This window comes from Jaculus jaculus, chromosome 10, assembly GCF_020740685.1.
Source record: "Jaculus jaculus isolate mJacJac1 chromosome 10, mJacJac1.mat.Y.cur, whole genome shotgun sequence".
NCBI lineage: Eukaryota > Metazoa > Chordata > Mammalia > Rodentia > Dipodidae > Jaculus > Jaculus jaculus.
In genome coordinates, this window is record NC_059111.1 from 85,608,705 (window position 1) to 85,629,529 (window position 20,825).

A 20,825-nucleotide genomic window follows, 5' to 3' on the forward strand; every position below is an offset into this window, starting at 1 on the left:
CCGTGTGCGGTTGGCTGTCCCTCTCCCTCTCCATGGGGGAAGGGGCTGCCCCGCTGCCGGGCCACATGCCCTCCCGAGCGGTGTGTGTGCTGCGCTGTTGCCTTGGCCCTTTGTGGTGCTCCTGGAGCGCTCCAGGTTGGCTCTTGAGGTGCCTGAGGCTGGGTGGTGGGGTGGTCCTGCTCCCCAGCTCCTCCTCCGTCCACCCGTTGCGGTAACCTGGTGTGGCAGTGTGTGGTAAGAAAAAGGTGTGCTCCACCAAGTGGGGTGTTTTGTCTCGTCCAGTGTTTCGGGGGACTTATTGGCGAGTACCTGCCCTCTGTGCCCGCCTTCTTCCGCGGCTGAGCGTGGATATCGAGTGTGCCTAGCGAAGGTGGCGGGCCCGGCCCCTGAAACCCGTCTTGGAGTTCTGGCCTCGATTCCCGGGTCCTGGTCGCGGTTGCTCACGGTGCCCTGAGGCTCCCGATGCCTGTCGCGCTTACTGGGACACGTGGAGCGCTTGCAGGGTCGGGATCACCCCTCCCTCAACGAGTAGACCTCCTCTAGCGATCTGGAGCAGGGGTGTGCTTTGGTGCGGGGGTACCTAATCCCTCGTAGTCCGCCTGCCTCTCATTGATGGCCCACAGCCCTCGAGAAATTGTTGAATTTACTAAGTCGTAATAAGGTTTTTCCGTAGCTGAACCTGCAGTAGAAGGATCATGAACGCGAGAGTGGTGACGTCTGGCGCCCGCCCGCCACGTCCTGAGAAGAGAACGGGAGGACCCCGGGGCCACCGGTCCGGTCAGTCAGCCGCCCTGCCTCGTGGTGCCTGGGGTGGTCGGCGGGCATGTGGATTCGGGCAGAGGACAGAGGGCGCTGGGTTTGCGAGGCCCCGCGGTGGGGCTTGGTCCCGGGCATGGGTCCCGGAGAGCCGGACTGTCTGATGGAGTGAGGCGGTGGGGCGTTGAGACCCGCGGGGCTGGGAGAGGTTGCGGTGTGCGGCTGACACAGGAGGTGGGTCAGCTTGCTCCACCGCGCCCCTTCGCCCGGTGGTCCGGGCCTTCCCCTCATCCCCCTTCCCATGCTTGGCTGGAAGGGGGCGTCCCAGCTTCTCCGGGTCTTTCCCAGTCAGGGCTGATGCTGCCTCCGCCTCGGCCTCCGCCTCGGCCTTTTCGTTCTCCAACCCGTTCCCGCCCGGTCTGTCGCCATCCCAGGCGGTCGGTGGCAGAGGCGGCACCTGGCTGCGCTGCCGTGGGTCCTCGTTCACGCCGCCTTCCCGTGCCTAGGGCGGCTCGCCCGTCGGTGGAGAGAGGGCTGCGTGTGCCTGGCCTCTAACCCTTTGCTGGCCTCACCCATGTGGCGCCAGGTCCCGGGAAACGGGGCGCGGCCGGAAAGGGGGCCGCCCTCTCGCCGGTCAGGTAACGCACGTGTGGAACCTGGCGCTTAAACCATCTGTAGACGACCCGCTTCTGCGAAGGACTATCAGAGCGGTTCCCTCGCTGTGATCTATTGAAAGTCAGCCCTGGACACAAAGGGTTTGTCACGCGTGTGTGCTCGCTTGCTCGCAAGATCTCTCCTGTCTGTCGCTCAGGTCGGCAGTGCTCCCCCTCACACCCGGTGCTTGGGGAGGAGGGTCAGTTGCCCAGCGTCCTGAGGCACGCTTGTCCCTCTGGCTTTCGGGGATGTGTCTTTCCCGAAGGCATCCCCACCTCATCCTGGGTGTGACCCCCTCTGACCTAACTATGGTCTCTTCTTGGATCACAGTCCGTTTGTGGGTCCGTGCACGGTTTTGCGCCCCTCCCGCATGGGGTGAGTTCCCTTGGGGCTCTTTCCTCTGACCTTAGCCCCGTCTGCCATGGCTGGGGAAGAGATCGGGGCCATCCCGGTTTGTCCCCACCCTGGCATGCTCTGCTTGGCGCCTTCCGCTTCCGCTAGGGTGCATCCCCCTGGCCTGTCTGGGGTCGCCTCTGTGTGTGGTCTGTTCCCGTGGCCTCTTTTCTCTTTCCTGCCCTTCCCTCCCACCGCCTCTTTTTTCCCCTGCCCTCTCCCGATCAGAGGGGTCGACCAGCAGGCCCTCCCATCGATCTCTGTCCATCCTCCCTCTCTACCTGGTCAAACAGGTCGAGCAGTTGTCTGCCCAGACTTAAGTCTCTGTTTGCTGTGGGAGTGTTAGGAGGTCGACCAGTTGTCTATTTACATTAATGCCCCCTGGTGGATTCAGTGAATTGGCTTGCTTTCTAGTTTGTCTTTACTCGGGCCTTTACTACCTTTTTTTGGTTTTTTTAATTTCTAATTTTTGTTTATTTATTTTTTTAAGAGTGACAGGCAGAGAAAGAGGCAGATAGAGACAGACAGAGAATGGGCGGGCCAGGGCTTCCAGCCACTGCAAACGAACTCCAGATGCATGCACCCCCTTGTGCATCTGGCTAATGTGGGTCCTGAGGAATGGAGCCTTGAACCGGGGTCCTTAGGCTTCACAGGCAAGCGCTTAACCACTAAGCCATCTCTCCAGCCCTACTACCTTTTTTTAATGCCTGACTTTGAACATTTTTAATTCATTCATTCATTCCTTAAAAGCTTGGGTACTTAGCTTTCCCAGTAAATGCCTTAACCCCTCCCTAAGCCATCTCTCCATTTTGTATGTCTTAGCTGCCTCCCTCCCTTCCTCCCTCCTCTCCCCTCCCCTCCAAATGTAAGGCAGGTGCTTTGGACACGTGTGTATAGAAGCTTTGTGAGGGGGAGCCTCTGTTTGCCTACTCTTTGTTTTCTTCCTTCCTTTGTAGTTCCTGTCTGGCTGTCCCTTCAACTCATGATGTGGATAATCACTGCACTCAGATGACTGGAAGAAGGGTCCTGGTTTAGTAGCTGACAATTTCTCACAAGCCCGCGGTCCTTCAGCCTTGGAATGCTTTGCAACCTGACATCACAGAGCTATGATCCCTTCCCCATGCTGCCCAAGCCTTTGAACAGGCAGAACTGACGGAACAATGGCAGACACATGCCACTATAAACTACTGCCAGGTGAACCTTTCTGACTTAGGTGGCTGGCTGCTGTTTGCTTATTTGTTTGGGGTGGGTGGGGAAGACGATTCTAAACCTCCAGGAACTACCTCATATTACCTGGGCTGTGTAACTCAGGAAATAAACTCATTGCTGTTTTACAAAAGTGGAATCTTGACTGATCTGCTTTTCTCTGGAGTGAGTGGCTAGACAGAAGAGGACACATCATCATGCCAGATTTCAAATGCAATTTGAGAGAGAGAGAAAATTGGCATAAACACAAAGCTGCATGACTACACACAGACCTGGCTGAATGAGGCCGTGATTTCCTTCACACACACACACTTTTTCAAATAAATAACAAAACAAGTAACAATTCCAAACTTGCTCTACGTCTCTCTCTCTCTCTTAAACAAAACACAGTAGCTTATGGTTTTAAAATATATTTGCTTGTTTTTTTATGAGAGAGGGGCTACAGAGTGAGTTTCAAGTCAACAACAAAAGAAGAAAAAAGCTTAGGAAGCAGTCAGACAGATAGAAAGATAGAACACAAGAATAATAAAAGGTGCTAACTCACTCAAAATCCAAAAGCTCACCTATGGAGGGAGATGGTTTTGCTGGCCTGCAGTGGCCAGGGTGGCACAAAACACATTGGAAATCCTGCCCCATCCATCCATCCATCCATCCATCCATCCATCCATCCATCCATCTTTCTCCTGGTATGCCCATTTCTGGAATCGAACCTGAACCTATAGGCTTTGCAAGCAAGCACCTTTCACCATGGAGCCACTTCTCCAGCTAGCCTGCCTTCTGTTTCTTTGCATTTTCCTTTTTTATTTACATGTGCATGACATATACACTAATTTTCTATTAAATTTTATTGTTCTTTATGTATGGGGTGGGAGGAATAGGCAAAACAGGGCCTCCAGGCACTGCAAATGCACTCCAGATGGCTGCGAGTGGGTAGGTACTGAACTGGAAAATCAAACCTAGATTTTGCAGGCAAGCACCTTTATCCACAGAGTCCTTCCTTCAGGTTTTTGTTTTCCTTCCTTCCTTCCTTCCTTCCTTCCTTCCTCCCTCTCTCCCTCCCTCCCTCCCTCCCTCCCTCCCCCCCCTCCCTCCTTCTTTCTTCCTTCCTTCCTTCCTTCCTCTCTCTCTCTCTCTCTCTCTCTCTCTCTTTCTTTCTTTCTTTCTTTCTTTCTTTTTGATTTAGGCCCTCACTCTAGGCTCACGCTGACCTTAAATTTGCTATGTGTTCTCAGGGTGGCCTAGAATTCACCCTAGGATCTCTTGTCCCCAGACACAGACACTATAGACTTCTGTCCCCCCTCTCCCCAGAAACCTTGGCTTAAGAGATGCCTTTAAGTACTGTAAGTACAGCTTGATGGACTATTCTGAGCAGAGTTGAAACACCTGAATGCAGTAAGAACTATGGATGGTGAGGTTTGGCTTATGAGCTTTGTCTGGACTGATCTAGAAGCAGTTTGTGTGAGAGGCTTACTGTTATGCTCATGTACTGAGAATTTGTTCAGGGTTGCATTGGGTAGAAATAGACTGGTGTGAGCAAAGGGATATGGCACAGAAAAAATGAAATCTTTGGGTCAAACTGCTGCCTGTTCAGCTGCAATTGTATGAGAGATTACAACCATTGAGACTGGGCCATCTGATCTGCACTAGGACAACAGGAAGACTGCAGACTCTTGTGAAGGAGCCTGAATACTAAAGGAGTGTTCTGTTCTTCAAAGGCTGCTTTATTCCCCTCTGGATTTACAAATTGGCACACTATCTGATACTATGGAGTATAATAAATACATGAAAGAAAGGATCATTGGGTTTACACCATACTCTTGTGTTTTGGAAACAGCCATGGGCAGTGTGAAGCAGGACTGTCTCCATGGAGACCTGATGGACCTTTGGTTGTAGTGGAGACCCAGTAGAGATGCCGGCACCATGAGATGGATGCTAAGAAGAGCTGCAGGCCCCAGATGAAGTTTTCCAGGACTGTGAAGTTTCTAGGACTAGCTTGAGGGGTGGAATTGGAACTCCAGACACTTGTTGCTGGTTAGAATTATTGTACTTGGAGATTTGGCACCGGCTAGAGTTGTTAGACTTGGAACCACAGAGTTTGATGTTTGCCCTATTTGAATCTTTTTAAAAAAAATGTGTTTTTGTTTATTTTAATTTATTTATTTGAGAGCAACAGACAGATAGCGAGCATGTGTACATGTGTGAGAGAGAGAATGGATGTACCAGGGCCTCTAGCCACTGCAAACAAACTCCAGATGCATGTGCCACCCTGTACATATGGCTTAAGTGGGTCCTGGGGAATCAAGCCTCTAACTGGGGTCCTTAGGCTTCACAGGCAAGCCCTTAACTGCTAAGCCATCTCTACAATCCCCCTGTTCAAATCTTGTATTGGATGAATGCTTCTTTGCTATACCCAATATCATCGTTTTCAGTGTGAATGTTTATTCTGTCATTGTTTTTTTTTTTTTTTTTTGTCGGGGGTGGGATTTCTTGGTAGGATGGCTCAGTTAAAAGACCTTGGATTTTGGGGATGCTTGAATATCATTGGGATTAAAAAGTTATGGGGACTTTTAAAGTTGGATGAAATATTGTATTTTATATCACATATGGATATCAGTTTATGGGGACCAGGGGTGAAGTGTGGTGGTTTGATTCAGGTGTCCCCCATAAATTTTGGTGTTCTGAATGCTAGATTCCCAGCTGAAGTAGATTTGGAAATTAATGCCTTCTGGAGGGAGTGTATTATTGGGGGCAGGCTCATGGAAATTATAGCCAGTTTCCCCTTGCCAGTGTTATGTATGCTCTCCTATTGCTATTATATACCTTATGTTGGCTAGGGAGTGATGTTCACCCTCTTCTCATGTCATCATTTTCCCCTGCCATCATGGAGCTTTCCTTCTAGTCTATAAGCCAAAATACTCCCCCCCCCAGGTGATTTCTGCCAGCAATGTGAACCTGACTGCAACATCCCACTTGTGCATGCACGTATGCCTCTGCCCACATCCCAGTTTATCCTGAGTACCAAGAACAGTCTTCTGTCTCATATGGATTCTTTCTTCTTTGGACAATGTATTCCACCTTATTATGATTCAAGTACCACCTCTTAGTTAACCCACAGCATAAGGTTAATAAAGAATTAATTGATTATTATGCATAAAATGTTCCTTGGAAAGTGGCACAAAAGGAACAGTTGGTGTTTGTTATTATTGTTCACTGTTCCACAGAAAATCTTATTGCATTAATTAACAAAAATCAACTTACAATGGGAATATTTGAAATTTGAACCCAATTGTTCCATGTTTTTTAAAAACATGTTCTATGTCCTAAACTATAAACACTTCCTAAATAGATGAGTTCTTAACCCATAAAAATTGTATTTACATTATATTCACTTTAGAAAGAATTACTTTTCTTTAGATGCCTTTGCTATAGTGATAGATGTCAAAAGAAAATAAAGTAGTGAATTCAGCAGTTCATCATATTTAAATTTTGCTGATTCTCTTATCAAAATAATTTGCTGCACCATTTCTATATATTAGATACACATCTCAGTAGCGATTAACACAGACACATTTTTTATGATATTCACAATATGATAAATTTTTTTAAAGCTTTTTTTCTATTTGTTTTTCTGGAATTTTATGTTTAAATGCCTTGGTATTTTTCTGGTATTATTTCATTTCTTCCTTGAAGACTCTGATGCAGTTTGGTTTGATTCGCCTGTGTCATGTATTAGTTAACTAGTTAATTAGTTAATTAATTTATTTTTCTCACTGTAGGCCTAGGCTAGCTTCAAACTCACAGAAACCTTCCTACCTCAGCCTCCTCAGCCTAAAGGCATGTACAACTACACCTGGCTCTGCACTCTATATTTATTCTGCCTATTGAATTGCTACCAACTGTAGCTTTAACCCAATCTCTTTGCTTGATACTTAGTTTTCATACTTTATAGCACACACTCTCCTTTGTGATTTTGAATTGTCATTTCTTCAACCCAAGTTCTTTCCAATTTCTACTAGCTTCCACTTCATTTCTCCTGATGACTCTTTGTCTTTGTCCTAATACTTTATTTTTGTCTTTTGTGACTTTCTTCACTAAATAAATGACTTCACTAAACTTTAAAAAGAATAACAAAATAACTGGTACAATTATTGTGTGGCTTGTGGGGTTTTGGTAAAGGTACATTGTGTACTAGAAAGAGGTGCTATTACTTCCCATAATTTTATTTATATATAAATGCTTGGTTTACATATAACCTCCTTCTGTGTTTTCTAGTACTTTTATTGGCTTATTATTTTTATAATACTGCCCATAAATTCTAATGGTTTCAGGTCAGAACTTCACTATGTGATTGTACATGCTGTTTAAGTTATCTCCCTCCTTGTGTTTATGAAGGTCTCACTGTACATGAGGCTTTGCACCAAGCCCTGGGGATAACATAATCTGATAGCTCACTTTCACAGTTTATTGTAAGAATAGTAAAGAGGAAAATTAGAAAAATGTATTCAATAAAATATATGCTAAGTATTATGAGAGGAAAAATGTAGCATGCTATGGAAATACATATTAAAAACATTAAGCATTTAGATTCCTTAATGTGAGTTTGCACAAATACAACATTTGAGGATAATTCTCCCACATGTTTCTAATGTTTGGAAGAGTAGCAAAAATATTCTTGGAGGAAATAATATCTAAACTGAATTTCAAATCAAACAGAGCATTCTAAGCTGAAGAAATGGTCATGATATATGGAAGTGATGGGGTATTGCATTTCCAGATGAATGAATTCCATTGTTCTATTTCTATTTTATGAATCCATAAGTGGAGTGAATTTATAATGATAAGATATTTTGTGTAATGTTTCCATCAGGACTTAGATAATTTTTCTTTTTGGAAAATCTTTGTCAGTTTATCTGTGCTCTGATTCTTAACAATGATCCAATTCTAAATAATTTTCCAAAAGGCTTTGCCTCCATCAAGCACCTGCTGCAACTAGTGTTGACGCTTAAGTCTGCACACCGATATGAAATGCATTTGGTGAGGGTCTTTGTTATTTCCTCACTGAAAAAAAAAAAAACATACTTTATTCCCTTATTCATCAGTTCTTTTAGTACTGCACATTTCAAAATATGGGCTGTTACTCATTTTTTTCTTCACTTACACAGGACCACTAGCATAAGACTACATTAATTTTCCCAGTATTTCTCTGGGTCACTTCAAAACTGCAAGCAATCTTGGCATGTTGGCCTGATGAGTCCAGTATTTACCAGATACATGCGAGTAGTATAAAAGCAATATGACAAATTTCTATCTTGTCAGCTGCTGGACAGTATTCATAGGGGTTTGCTACTTCCTTCAATTGGTTTCCATGTTGAGAGAAAGTATGCAAACATCAACTACCTATTCTATTCATCCCGCAAATGCCAAATTCTTGTTATAATTAATTCCTTGGAGCATTTCATTTTATGTATTAAATGGAAAACATATTTGGGCCACTGTGAATGCATGCTTCTTATTTTTAGATTTGAAACTACAGCTTGTTCCCTTAATTGGCTCAGCAGAGGAAACATTGTTTAAAGGAAACCTGAACAGCTAATCCATGGTCTTGTACACATTTTCTTGTGTCCCCAAATGTCAGTATTTGATCTTTTTTCTAACTGAGGACACACATCTTCAAAGATGGAAACTTACAAATTATAATGCATTATGGGTTGAAGTTTGAATCCTGAGGCCAAAGTCAGGATAAAAGAATAAAGTGACAAATATGAGTTAAGCTGTACTCTTTACAAACTGATTCTATTGAAAAACAAAAGCATTATTAGTGAATAAAGGAAAGGTAAAGAGGGTAATATACTAATCCTTGGAGTTTGTTCTTAAAACCCTTGAGGGTCAAATTGGAGAATGATAAAAAAAGGTCCAAAAGGGGAGCCAAAATAATTACCTGTTTTGATACCACTAACCTAACTTTCTGCTTCTGAGCCTGGCAGGTGTTTGAAGCCCTTTCTGTCATGTATACTTTATATCGACCTGTGCCTCAAATGATGTGAGCTAGTTTTCTACTTTTTTTTTTTTTTTAAATCTGCCCACAGGTCTTTTTGGTTGTCTGCTTTACCTAGACTTTTAAAATATATTTGTTACATTGTGTGATGCTTAAGAAACACTTGAACCTGGTGGCTTGGGATCAAATCATGTGACCTTGGATAGGTTACTTGATAATTCCTCCTTTAGAGTTTTCATTGCAAAATGGTGCTTATAGTAGCTTTTAATTTTCAGACAACTTCTAAGAGAAAAATGGCATATATCTATCATCTGTATTTCTAATATCTATTTGTCTTCTATCATCTATCTACTGTTGCATCTGTCCATATTACCAGTATTGTCTTCCCTATAGAAAACATGCTATCTACAGTGGGTCTGGTCTAGTTTCTATCTATAACTCAAGTCTTTACTACAGAATGTACTGCATGTAAGTGATGCTTAGCCAGGTAGAAACTAGTCTGCTGCTTATTTTGTACGATTGGCAAAGCTGTCTTGTGCTTCAGCCCTTTTCATTTTTTTTTTTTATAGACTCTGCCTCATCTAACTTCAGGCTTTGTTTTTTCTTGCATAGTTCTCCTGAAGGCTTTGCAAACAGCAACACTTTAAAAGCATGCCACATGTGGTATTAGTAGCCAATGTATGTGCCCTGTAGCATTTTTCATTGATTTTAAATAATGTAACTGTTTACACACAAATCCACTTTTCTGAATAATTCTATTTAGTCATTTATAACTCACTATGTATTATAGTATAGTGAACATTGTAATAATAATTTGTGTATTATTTTATTATTGTGTAATAATAATGTATATGTGTGTGTGTGTACATGTGTGTGTATGTGTGTATATTTGAAAGAGAGAGAAAGATTGTGGACATGCAAGGGCTTCATGTGACTGCAAAGGAATTCAAGACACATGTGCCACTTTATGCATCTGGCTTTATGTGAGTACTAGGGAATCTTACCTTGGTGTTATAGTCAGGTTTGCACTGATGGGAAGACTGGGCACAGTTTATGTGAGGAAGGGATTATTGAGACTGACAGATCCAGGAGAAGTTACATAATGGTTGAAGAAGCTGGTCCTCTTATCCAAATTTAGTCAGAGAGAAAAATCACTACCAGCACCACAAGCAAGCATACCTCAGGACCCCCAGGTGGCAGGCTTTGTGAGCAAGGTCCTTTAACCACAGAGCCATCCAGCTAGCTTAATTGTATGTTTTCATATGCATATATATATATATGATGGTTAGAAAATTAAAATGTGTTTTAGATTAGAAAACTTGGTATTATGCAATTTCAGTAAGCAAATTTTGAAGTCTCACCTAGGCTATTGTGTGTGCCTGTATAATTCTCTTAAGTTTTGAGAATGTTACTACATGACTTATATGCACATAAAATTTTATTAAAAAATCAATATATTACCTACTTGGCTACTCACTTATGTATTTATGTTTACACTCTAAAACCTTTAAAGATCAAATGGCTATTAGACAGGTATGGTGGCATCTACTTAAGAAAGAACTCAGATACAATAAGAATTTACGTATGATTTGTTTTATTACATTTTTAATAGAAACTATTCAATTTCTATGTTTGTTCCAATGCCATGTCAAATTTAGGATATAGTTTTTATACTCTAATATTGATATAATATATAAAATGCATCTGGCTTTACAAGTTTAAGTCACATGATTTACAGACTGGAATAAAATGTCTCAAAAGTAATTAATATGAAAATATTAAGGCATGACTATAAAACAATTAACTTTTTCTGTTGTGTAATGATAGATTTATTAGATAAGGAGATGCTAGGAATCAATATACTATATTATGGATTCAATGGGTTGTTTGATAAAAATACCATACAGCAAAGTAAAAAATAATTAAAATACCAGGATTTAAATGATATTTATTTGCCAGGCAAACAGGATCAGAAGAAAGAGAGATGAGATAGGCCATTGTTCTAAGTTTGGTCAGCAGATAGTCTCTTTGCTTCTGTGCTTTCTGACACCTTGTATAAACCTTGTGAAATCAGGCTTATGAATAATTTACTTACCACTTTCATCCTCTGCTATATTCTGCAATCCTTTATGATTTGGGAACTATCCTGACTCATCTCTGCTTCTCTAATCTGTAATGAAATGCCTGCCATATTTTGGAAGTGTCTTTACTGCTGGCTGAAAATAGGCAATTTTATAATTAGAGAAACATTAGTTTTAGTCTTAAATTTGGCCAGAAATCCCCAAATTTAAAAAGATATGTAGGGCCCAAGAGTATAAGGTTGCAATGTGTTATGTGACTGACTTTTGGGGAATAGGAGTTCAGACCTAGATCCCTTCCTTACCAGTTCAGCCTGCCAGTGAGTGTTGTAAGCAATTTAGGGTGTCAATTTAGGTAAAATAGAACCTTACATCAGAGATGAGAAATTTACAAGATGGCATGGAATGTTCTACTTCTTTTATAAAAATGAGAACTTGTATATAAAACAAAGTTGTACTGGCTACTTCTGATGAGGATGTTTTAAATTCAATTGTTTTATAACAATTAATTGATCCAGAAGAATACATGCTGAATAATTATGTTTAATAAAACCTGTCAATGCAACTTGTCATAAATTATAAACTCAAATGTAGTAGCATCAGGAATGTAATTATTTTTCTGGCATCCACCTGACACTGGCTTTATAATATTTGAAAAGATACTAGTATATCGGTTGAGAATATAGAGATGTAGAAATCAGGGTAGGAGTCATGGGACTAGGCAAATATATAACTGAAACTTATAATAACAGACAGAAAGAGAATATTTTCACTATTCTTTCTAAAAGTAGATGCAGTAATGTATTGAGAAGAGTGTTCACACAAACATAATGACAGGAACTTCAGAAATCATGTAGGCAACAGAAAAAATACATTTAATGTGTTTTAATGGTTTGTGTTCTTATTAAAAGCACTTGCTAAAAATGATTACTAGATAAGCTTTGCCTATTTTGGAACCACTTAAATAAAACAAATTCAAATGTTGCAGCTTATAAAATTTCTCATCACTAAGTTTACATTAATTAAAGCTGTTTCTCCTATATCACACTTTCTTTTTGCATTAACTTGTGTGTAATATGCATGATGTGGTATGTGTGGTAATACATGTCCATATGCAGATATGCTCAGCCCATGTGCATGTGCAGAAGCATGGCCACACCTAGCTGTTTACATGGGTGCTGTGGAATCAAGCTCAGGTGGTCCTAGGCCGCTTTAGGCACTCACATTTGTGCCAGAAGTGTTCTTAATTGCTGAGTCATCTCTCCAGTTCTTCTTCTATGATTGCTTTTTTAAAAATTACTTTTATGCTTGATTGGAAAGCCTAGGTTCAATTCTCAAGTACCCAAATAAAGCCAGATGGGAATCCTCCTACCTCTGCCTCCTGAGTGCTGGGATTAAAGGTGTGGGCCACTATGACCAGCTTGATTCTGTTTTTATTGTTTTTTGTTTGTTTTGTTTTGTTTCTTACTCTCTCTCTTGGCTTATAAATAAAAATAATTGAGTCTGGAAAAAAATTACTTTTATTTATTTATTTGAAAGAGAAAGGGAGAATGAATGGGCATGCCAGGGCCTCTACCCATTGCAAACAAACTCCAGATGCCTACTCCCCTTTGTGCATCTGGCTAACGTGGGCCCTGGGGAATCGAACCAGGGTTGTTTGGCTTTGCAGGCAAATACCTTAACTGATAAGCCATCCCTCCAACCTTCTTCTTATATATTCTTAATACAAATCCATGTGATGTGGAAAATAACATCTAAAATATGGAAACAAATGCATCATTATATTATCACTTCATAGCAGCTGTTACTCCCTCCACATACTACCACAAAATATAGCTCATCAGCATTTTGATGTAATGGTGGAGGACAGAGAAATTAAAAAAACAGGGCAATAGAATAGATGAGGATCTAGTAGGAAAGAAGAAGGTGTTAAGGAAAGGGGCAGGTCAGGGAGACACAAAGAAGTAACTGGGAAGGCATTATGTTCAAACTACATTGTGATAATTGTGAATAGGAGTTTACATATGGGAAAAGAAAATAGGGGTATTAACAATTAGGGGTATTTACAAATGTACATGAGGTATCTCAAAACCAGACAAGAATTTATAGTAAATATTCAAATGGAAGAAAATATGTACAGATAAATTTCTGATAGACTGCAGGGGGAGCAGTGGGATCCTTTGACAACTTGTGGAAGATTATCACAAAAGAACAACTAACTTATACCAAGAAACCTTATTACTGAAAAGACTTGGTGTGGTAGAGTAGATTATTAAAAAATAACTCAAGGATCATTGAATAGGAAAAAAAAATCATCTCAAATAATTTTGAACAGATAATCAAAAATCCAAAGTTTTACCAAACATTGGCTCATATGTAGCTGTGTTTAATTCAAAGAGACAAATTCCTGTAGTTGACAATTTAGGCAAACCACATTCTAATTTTTTCCCCTAATATTATAAAAAGTCATTTGGATTTATTTTATTTTTATGCAAGACAGGAGGAGAAAGAATAAAATAATTAGAAAAAACTTCTGGACAATCATTCCCCCAAAACATCTCAGTGACATAGAATTTGAAGCACAGAGTGGAAGAAAATGTAAAGAGAAGCAGGAGAGGAAGGCTAGATGGAAAATAGAAGAAAAAAATAAACAAAATAAATAATTTATTTAAACAAACATTAGATAGGAACCCTTTAAAATACACTGCATACATTAACAAGTAATTTTTATACCACTTGAAAGATGTAAACTACAACTAGGTATTTTATAGAACTTCTGCATTTTTCTTCCTCACCCACTATTATTCTTTCCTGTTTATTCACTGCTAACACTCCAAAGTGACACAAAACGATACTTTTAATCAACACTATTTTATTTTCACAAAGTGTACTTTTTCAGGGAATGTTTATATTAAATACTCAGTCAATTTGACATGCTTATATTAATTTGCTTATTATAATTTACAACTAAAATATCAAGTCTCAGAGTTCATACCAAATTCAATTCCAAGTATGTAAGTTGAAAAGTTCATATATTATTCCTCTTAAGAAGACACTAATAATAAGCCTCAAAATGGAAAGAACATTAAAGGATAGCTATAGGATTCAAAGAATGACCTCCTGAGGGCAGGCTTTCAGACCCTGTTACACTTACTGGAGATGTAACTTTGTCAGGGTCTAGTTCTGGTGACCCTGGAATTTCTTTATACCTACCATTGTAGACTTTGCATTCATTCTCTCCATGACTATGGTCAAAGATTTCTCTTCTTCTAAGTGACTTTCTTCAGATGTAAAATAATGTTAACTGGAGGGATTTCATAAAAAGAACATGAAATGGCAACCATAAATAAAGTAATACAGTGCCCAGAACATACATGGAGAAAATTCATGATGACTTTTTTAGCCTGACTGTAGTAGAAATTGACAAAGTATGGATGGAGTAGACACTATTAAAGCAATCTTGAGGATGGATGCCCTCTGTCTATTTTAAAGCATGACTATCAGAGAACAACAGGATGAAGAATAGAGAAGAAAGTGTGAGGGAGGAAGTAAGTCCTCTCATCAATCAAAGGTTTGTTCTCACATCTCTAAGACAGAAGACGGGCACATGATCATGGGAGCACCACACTGGGAGATGGGCAGCACAGATATCACCAAAATACTTCCCACAATATTTAACTGCACATGGTCAGAGACTTAATTCCTGCACAGTTAGATAGGTACAAAGGCAACCACCTATTAACTCAATTCAAGCATCTCAAACTATGACAGAGTTTGAAATACTTCACTAAGGTAGAATCAGTTTGACCTGGATATGTGATCCCATCAGGAATATCCCATAACTAAGTGGCTGTTACAAAGAAGGAAAGACATATTATTTACACATTAACATGTTACTATATAATATGAGAAAGCGAAAAAAGGAATCCAATCCAGTGCAAGTTGATGGAGATGAGGAAAATTTAGTTACTTTCAGGAGAAACAGGACAAAGTTTAACAGAAAAAAAAAAAGAATGTCAGAGTTATGCTACGTCCACCGCGACCTCGCCTGTGTAGCAAGCAGAAATGCTTCTGCACTGGAAGAGAGCTGAGGACAGAGGGCCAGCACTCCTCGGAGGGATGCCCCCGGTGACCCCTTGGCAGTCAGTTACTGTAAAGGTTCCTGCTGCCCATGAAGTCACGACGACCTAATTGCTGGCGCCAATGCTGTTTCTTTCCTGTTTTCTTCTAGCTGTTTGTCTAAGAACAGCTAATTCAACACTTATTAGTAATCATGCACGCAATCAGAGTACAAGAAACAATCTAAGTATTGAATGTGCCCCTCCTATGATTAGGGCAATGGAGAGAATGTATAACTCTACTAGGAATAAAAAATTAACTCTAGAACAGTTTTTAGATGGTGTAAAGTAAAAACAGCTTATGATGTTTGAGAACGATACTGAGCCTGAGAATATGAAAGTAGAAATGTTGATCGGTAGTGTTCATAAGAAACATGACAGTTCTGCAGAAAAGGAGTTACAAAACTTAGACATTCCCACCAGGAAACTTCCTGGGGGATATGTTCAGTACTTGATCAAGGGCAGATGGTGGACTCCTAGAGCTGGAATCTACTTAGTTCCACTCCCCTATGAGGGAGGATATGATGAATTCGGTAATAGATGGGTGAATTATGAAGTAAAAAGGAGGCTATGGCATTCTCTTCCATTTACGGGAACGCTTAACAAGGAAGCGTAAGCCTTGGTGTTTATACAGTCCTTGGGGTATAAGAAATAAGTAACCTGTTATTCACCTTACACCTAGTTTCTGTTTGTATAATGTTGTGGTCAATGATACAAGACGCCCTTCTTAAAAAATGGGTACAGTTCCTGCCTGATCAACATTACATGTATGCTTACAATAGAACAATACTCAAGATTGTTTAGATTAATGATTTCTGAGATCACTTGTTGGCTTGCTAAGTTTCTCTGTTCAATCTGTATAAAATCTTCATGAAACCTTCAGTAAATTGCAGCAGCATATTCAACTTGAGTGTGTCTGTCTGTCATTTCCTCGCCGAATCCCGAGTTCTCCCTGAGCCTTCGCCCTTGTTCTCCCTCGGTCCTGATCTCCCCGAGAGTCAGTCCGCGGCAGGTGGCGCCCCGAACAGGGACCTGAAGGACAGGTAAGCTTTCTTTCTTTCTTTCCTCAGAACTTAGGATCGGCTCTCACCAGGGAACTGCAGTCCCGCCGGTAAAGGATCACCGGTTAAGAGTGAGTAATCATAAGGAAATCATGGGGCATTCAATGAGTAGAAATGAAAAGATGTTGGGGGTCATGGTACAGCGCATGTTGGCAAAAAATGGGTTTAATGTGTCCACAAAAGTTTTAGAAGAATTTATACTTTTCTTAACTAATCTTCTCCTTAAACAATTGGCTTGGGAAAATGCTAATGCGCTGTGCCAGGATTTAATCAGACCCATAAGAAAGACAGGACATTAAAGCCTGTTTGGATGCCTCACCAGCGGTGGTACAGGGAATGGCCTACGCTGCAGCCATGAAGGGACAGAGATTCAGCGCCTATGTAAAAAAGACTTATGGGGGAGGAAAAGCCTCCCCACAAGGACCTGGTCCTGTATGTTTTAAATGTAATAAGACAGGACATCTGCAGAAGGACTGCAGACAACAAAGTTCAGGCCCTAATAACAAGGGACCTGCTCCTGGATTATGTCCCAGGTGCAAGAAAGGAAAGCATTGGAAAAATGAATGTAAGTCTAAGTTCCATAAGGATGGGACCTCCCTGAATGGGGAAGAAAAAGAGGAAAATGAGTCAAAAAACTAGGAGAAGGGCAAGCTCCTAGCCCAGAACAAAAGGGAGCTCCCCCTCAAGAGCAGAAGGAATTAAAATTAGATCCTCTTGCTCCAGAGTTTACTATTCATCAAATTCCTAGAGCTACTCCAGGGAGTGCAGGGCTAGACCTTGCAAGTAGTAAAGACATGATTCTCTCTAAATGGGATGGAATAACATTAGTCCCTACAGCTGTTTCAGGACAATTATTGCCTCAAACAGTTGGACTGATTATTGGAAGGAGTTCTAATTATCAAAAGAACTTTGAAGTCCTACCAGGTGTTATAGATGCTGATTCTCAGAATGATATAAAGATCATGGTCAGACCATTATCAGAAACAATACAAATACATAAAGGACAAAGAATAGCACAGTTATTGCTGCTACCTTATGTTAACTTACCTAACCCTCTCCTGAAGAAGGAAAGGGGTATGGGTCAGTTTGGCTCCACAGATGTGGTAGCCTGGGTGCAGGAATTAAATGAAAGACCCTTTAAGGTTATTAAAATAAATGGAAGAAAATTTAAAGGACTTTTAGATACCGGGGCTGATAGGACATGCATTTCAGCCTCTGAGTGGCCCTCAAATTGGCCTGTATACAAAACAGGATCGTCATTGTTGGGCCTGGGCTCGGCCTCTGGAGTCATGCAGAGTACAGCCCTGCTAATGTGGGAAGATGAAGGAAAATCAGGTTATATACAGCCTTATGTTTTACCTTCCCTCCCTTTCTCCCTTTGGGGAAGAGACATGTTAGAAAACATGGATCTAAGACTGGTTACAGCTGAACATTTGAGCAAACAGCATTTTATATAGGGGCCACTGCAGAAAATTTATTTGCAGATAAGATTAAATGGTTAACGACTGAGCCTGTGTGGGTTAGTCAGTGGCCCCTTACTCAGGAAAAGTTACAGGCTCTAGAGCAATTGGTTCAAGAACAATTAGAAAGAGGGCATATTATAGAATCTAATAGCCCATGGAATACTCCAGTTTTTGTTATAAAAAAGAAATCTGGCAAATGGAGACTATTGCAAGACCTGAGAGCTGTTAATGCCGTTATGGAAGATATGGGGGCATTACAGCCAGGCCTCCCTTCTCCGGTAGCAGTTCCAGAGGGCTGGCAAATAATTATCATAGATTTACAAGATTGCTTCTTTACTATACAGCTAAATCCTGCAGACAGCCCATGTTTTGCATTTAGTGTGCCATCACCTAATTTTCAGAGGCCTTATAAGAGATATCAGTGGAAAACATTGCCTCAAGGTATGAAGAATAGCCCCACTTTATGCCAAAAATTTGTGGATCAGGCATTGAAATTAGTTAGGAAAAAATATTCTACAGCTTATATAATACATTATATGGATGATATTTTGTTAGCACACCCTAATAGGGAGACATTAGAAAACTTACTTAAAGATACCATAGCACAGTTAACTGCTCATGGTTTAATTATAGCACCTGAAAAAATACAAAGGAATAAGCCATTAAGTTATTTAGGACAATGGATTCATAATGATTATATTCAAACACAGAAAGTTACCATCAGAAGGGATAAGTTAAAAACTTTAAATGATTTTCAAAAATTATTGGGAGACATTAATTGGATTCGTCCACATTTGAAAATAACCACCGGAGCTTTAAGCCCTCTTTTTAACACTTTACATGGGGATCCTGATCCAAAGTCACCAAGGTCTCTAACTCCAGAAGCATTAAAAGCATTGGAATTAGTGGAAGACGCTCTTACTGCTGCCAAGGTGAAGCAAATATCTTATAATTTAGTTTGGCATTTGCTCATTTTTGCTACTCCTTATACACCCACTGCTTGCTTGTGGCAGCATGGGGTACTGGAATGGTTGCATTTACCACATACACAAACAAAAATGCTTGCAGACTACCCATTTATGTGTTCTTTGTTAATTGTTAAAGGCAGGCAAAGATCCAGAGAGTTATTTGGAAAAGAGCCACAAATTCTCATTACCCCATATAATAAGAGTCAGGTAGAACAGTTAATACAAAATAATGAAGATTGGATTTTGGCTCTACAGGGTTATACAGGACAAATTATGTATCATTATCCAAAACATCCTATTATAGAATTTACAAAATCTGTAGAATTTATCTTCCCTCGCTTTTGCTCTTTAGAGCCACTTGAACAGGCTTTGGTTGTTTTTACAGATGGGTCTTCTACAGGAAGAGCTGTGGTTTATGTACCTGAAAGTGAGCCTTTGATAGAGGAAACAGGCCAAACATCTGCTCAACAGGCAGAAATTAGAGCAGTAATTTTAACATTTAAAAATTTCTCTCAACCTTTTAATTTGTACTCAGATTCAAAGTACGTAGTAAATTTGTTTCCAGCAGTAGAGACTGCCCTTTTAGCAGGGAACTCTACAATTTTACCTTTGTTAAAAGATTTACAGAACTTAATTCGTTTAAGAAAAGAAAAGTTCTATATTGGCCACATTAGGGGCCATTCAAATTTGCCAGGACCTCTGGCTTATGGGAATGCTATGGCAGATATGCTGACTAGGTCAGCTATCTGTACAGTGATAGAAGCACAAGAAAGTCATAGAATTCATCATCAGAATGCCTTAGCTTTAAAGAGAATGTTTAATATTACTAGGGAACAAGCTAGGCAAATAGTTAAACAATGTGGACATTGTCCCCCTGTCCACCACCCGCTAAAATTTGGAGTTAATCCCAGGGGATTAAAGCCCAATGTTTTATGGCAAATGGATGTTACGCACTTACAATCTTTTGGAAAAATGGGCTATGTACATGTGACTATAGATACTTTCTCTCATTTTATTTTTGCTACTGCAAGAACAGGAGAAGCAGTAAAGGATGTAATACAACATTTAACCCAATGTTTTCAGGTAATGGGAATTCCTTCACAAATAAAAACAGACAATGGTCCGGCATACACATCAAAAGCTTTTAATGATTTTTGCTTGCAGTGGAAAATTGTTCATACTACAGGAATTCCTTATAACCCTCAAGGACAAGCTATAATTGAGAGAGCTCACCAAATTTTAAAATTACAAATCGAAAGGCTGCAAGCTGCTAATAAATATTTTTCTCCTCATCATATTCTTTCCCACAGTCTGTTTGTTATAAATCATCTAAATACAAATAAACCAAAGAAAACTCCGGCAATGTTGCATTGGTCTCAAGAGCCTTCGGCTCCATTACCAAAAGTGCTTTGGAAAGACTTGCTGACCGGTTCCTGGAAAGGACCGGATGTCTTAATAACCTCGGGACGAGGGTATGCTTGTGTTTTCCCACAGGATGCGGACTCTCCCATCTGGATCCCTGACAGGCTCGTCCGGCCACACTTTACGCAGGCGCAGGAGACGGCTAAAGAGGAACAACAAACAGCTGCTCCGACAGATGGAGAAACTGAAACTGAAAACGACACGGGGACATAATTTGACATGGACAAAGATAAGAACTCTCACTCGAGAAGCAAAAGAATTAATAATCAGCCAGGGAAAACCCCTGACTGCTTGCATGTATTTTGTGGCATTTTTGTCTCTGCTCTCCGCGCCGGCTGAAGTTCAGGGAATTCCCTATTGGGCATATGTTCCTAACCCCCCTTTGTTACAGCCTGTGGGTTGGTTGGATCAGGAGCCTATTAAAATCTTAACCAATGATTCTATGCGCATAGGCGGAGCTCAAGACTCGGAAGTCAGACTGAGTACCTCCTCTTTTATTAACTTTGAGGGCAGAGCAGATTCTTTACCAATCTGCCTTGTGCTCCAAGGGGGAGGGGTACCAATAGGCTGTTTGCGCACCAGCTATCGGACGTTCCTAACGGACGCTCCGGATAGAACAGATCGTGGTAAGAGATGGATGTGGGTTCTACAAATACAGACTCTAGGTTTTCCTAATTATAATGAGACACATCAACAAGTTACAGAATTGCC